Below are 3,359 nucleotides of genomic sequence, written 5' to 3' on the forward strand. Positions count from 1 at the left end.
CGTGGCGTGGGGCTCGGGGAGGCTCCCGGGAGCTAGAGGCGCCGGCGGCCTGGAGAGCGGGCGCTCGGTAGCCTCGGCTCGCCCCCTCTGCCGGCCCAGCCCGCCCCGGCCCCGCGCCCCGCTCCCCGCGCGCCGGTCCCGGCTCGGCCTTGGGGCCGGGTAACCTGCAGCCGCCGCGGCGGGAGGCCGGCGGGGAGCGCCGGGCGCGCCGCCGGATGAAGAGGCTTTTCTTCTCCTCTCCCCTGTCTCCCGCCCCTCCCCGTCCCAAGACCCCGGCGCGTTTGTTTCCCAAGTTGGATCCCACTTCCATTTACAAGTGTCAGACAAACCCGCGCGAGCCTCCACGTTTACCCCGGGCCCGCCAGACGGGCGGTGGGCGAGGGGCGAGAGGTCTGCGCAGCGCCCGGGGCGGTGAGGCTCCCGTGGGGCGCCCGACTCGCCGGGCTCACCTCCGTGGGTCCTGGGTGTTAAGAGACACGTAAACAAACCACGACCCCCAGACCACTCAGGCCACTTGTGTCCCGCTGCTTCCCTCCTCCTCGCCTCGGACGTATTCCTTTTCTGCCCCCAACGCCTGTCTTTTCAAAGGCAAGTCGGGGAGGGAGGAGGCAGGGGTTGGGGGTCAGGCCGACCAGTTCATGACGGCGGGTTTGCGCCCCCGGCTTTGTTGCTGGGATTCGATTCTCTGCGCCCGGGCTGAGTTAAAATACAGGCAGAGAGGCTGAGAACCGGCCTGAAAGACTGCGGACGACTTTGCCCCGGATCCGGGCGGCAGGGCTAGGTGGTGGACCGGGCAAACCCGCCATCTAGGAACCCAGGACTGAGGTACCCCCTTCTCGGTGTCGATCAAAGTCAGCCCGGATTTCGCTTCCCCTGGCAGGCGCGGAACTTCTCTTAACGTTTATGGAAGGCTCGAATGGCGTTCTGGTTTGTGACGTGGAGATTTGAATCTGAGAAGGAAAGAAAGGGAGGGGATGGAAGAGAGGGAAGGAAAGAGATGGAGAGACTGAGATTCTGCAGAATCCTGGAAACAGCACCAAGCCAGCTGCTCCTTTTTTTGAGTTCTTATTCCTAAATTGGAGCAGCTGAGCAGTGAGAGAATAAAGGACAGCCAAGAAAACCAGGGCACCAAGAGACAAAGGCTAAAAAAAATGCATAGTAACTTTAGCGCTTTGATGTGCATTTTTCCCCGCTTGGATTGGAGTGGGGGAAGGGCATTTCACGTTTTACCAGGAGAAAAGTTGCCTCTCAGAATTAGGGGATGCTGGTCTTTAATCATGGATCCCTGTTGCCTTTTGAAACTCGGACAGTGAATGGTGCTGGGGCCAGTTTCTGAACACAGTGAACCGCGATGAGAAAGTTCCCAGCTCTGCCCAGTTATAATGTCTTCATATTGGAGGCACACGGAGAACTTCACATTAAAGGCAGCTGGTTCGGAGATCAGAAATCGCTCAGCTGCTAGGCTGGCTTCCTGTCTTGGAGTCCCAGGATTTTCACAGCCAGTGTTTGTTGACCAGTGACTGGCTGGGTGTCTCCCCACCCCCCACCCCCGCCCTTTTTCAAATTTATTTATTCTGCCTCCTGGCAGAGTCATTTTGAGAATTTTTTTTTTTTTTTTGGATAGTCAGGACCCAGTCTATCTGTTAACTAGCAATTACAGTTGTGCTGAGCTACTCAAAAATGAAATGAGTATCAATAAACAGACTGCCCACTGACCTGTAGGCAGGCTATATGGTTATTTTCCCTGCTCACAGCTTTTTGTAAACAACAGCTCTTCAGGCTGTTCGCAGAAGAATATTTTTGATGTGTCAGGTTATGTTATCAGTCTTGCTTTCTTCATATGCTGCAGAATGACCCACTCTAATCTGGCTGATGAATTACGTTAAATAGAAAACAGTAGGCAGTTACCAGAGAGGAGAAGATACTTAGGCATTAGCAGCTCCTCTGAGGCTGCTCCCCATGGCTCTTGTGTTGTTATGCTATCTTAATGGAGGCCGGGAGGATCAGGGTGGCTTTATTTTCCTGTTTGCAGAGTTGCATGTGGCATTCCTTCTGTGCAGCTGACTGTAGGTTGGCTTTTTCCTGCGAGCACAGAGGGAAAGGGCCACATTGGAGGGTTTGGTTTCTTGCACTGGGGTCACTCCTCGGCCCTTTCCTTCTGCAAGAGCACTGAGCGGGGATCTACTGATGGGATCAGGTGGGACCATACATTTGGGATTGATTTCCTTTGATTGCTGGGGAAGGGCTATTGATGAACCCTTGTCTTTGCTGATTGTGACAGACACCAGGAAGGAATGATAATTAAACAGAAAGAGCCCTGCCAGACCTAGTGGAGGGTATGTCTGCCCCTCAGCTCCTTCCTGTGGAAAAGAGAGCCCCCGATTTCCCCAGATGGGCAGGGTCTTAAAGAATTAAAGAGAGCCAACCCCAGTGTGAATTGTTTTGCTTATTGATAAAATTTTCTGAAATGCTTTTCAATCTCTAATTGTTGAGTGTATCTTTATAAGCATCTTTCTCCTACATTGCGAGGGTTGGGTCTCTTTTTATAGTCCGTCCTTTGAGAATGACCACAGTCCCTACTGCCTAATAGACTCTGAAGAAGCATTGTGGCTTGGGTGACTTCCTCTATGATGACCCCAATGGTACATATCTTTCTGTGTTTCACTCAATTTGATTCTGCATCCTTCTCAAACTTAGTGATTTTTTCTGTCAGTTGAAGAGTATCTGCTTCTTTAATGAGCTTTTTTCTTCCCTTGTTTACACTGATCCTTTCCCCCAAATTTCTTTCCAAGAATAACTTTAGGAAAGCTTGCCTTTCCTTAAAGAAATTAAAACAAAAAGATTCAGTTTAATGCCACAGATTGAGTTTATGGAGAACGTATTTGACACTTGTCTAGTGGCTGTGAGCCAGTTCCTGGTCTACTAGAATAGGCTATCCGTTACATGTAACAGTGACAAATGACCATTCTAGTAGTTCTGGATTGGAATGGCCCTCCCCGGTTAGTCTTAATATTAGTCAATTCTAGGATTGAGATATTTTTGTATTAAAGTAGAAAGGATGAAAATTTGAGAATGGATTTCCTGCCATGATGATGGTTGGGGAAAATAGAGAACAGATTTCAAAACTTAATGATCACACTCTTCATATAACTAATGTGTTACTTCCTTTGCTAGATAGATGTGTGAATGTGGAGGCCTTGGAGGAGGTCTGGGGAGGGTTGTAAATTGTCCTTCTTTAGAAAATGCTTTATGAAAGAATATTGCCTTGCCTGAACAGATAAGTCAAGGTCCCGCACAAGACCCTGAAAGGGATCTGTGAGCAGATTTTAGTACTTCGTCTTTCTGATCTTCCAGGTTCC

At 50.3% G+C, this 3,359-nt stretch overlaps 1 long non-coding RNA gene across 1 annotated transcript; it reads right to left on the reverse strand.

Annotated features, from left to right (window-relative positions):
• Positions 1 to 787: 787 nt before the first annotated feature.
• LOC129653858 (uncharacterized) lies at positions 788 to 1,641 on the reverse strand. The gene is made up of 2 exons (XR_008715244.1): positions 1,231 to 1,641; positions 788 to 950 (listed from the first exon to the last, which is right to left on the reverse strand). It is a non-coding gene; the product is annotated as an uncharacterized LOC129653858 (long non-coding RNA).
• Positions 1,642 to 3,359: the final 1,718 nt, after the last annotated feature.

Source organism: Bubalus kerabau, chromosome 5 (genome assembly GCF_029407905.1).
Source record: "Bubalus kerabau isolate K-KA32 ecotype Philippines breed swamp buffalo chromosome 5, PCC_UOA_SB_1v2, whole genome shotgun sequence".
Taxonomy (NCBI): Eukaryota; Metazoa; Chordata; class Mammalia; order Artiodactyla; family Bovidae; genus Bubalus; species Bubalus kerabau.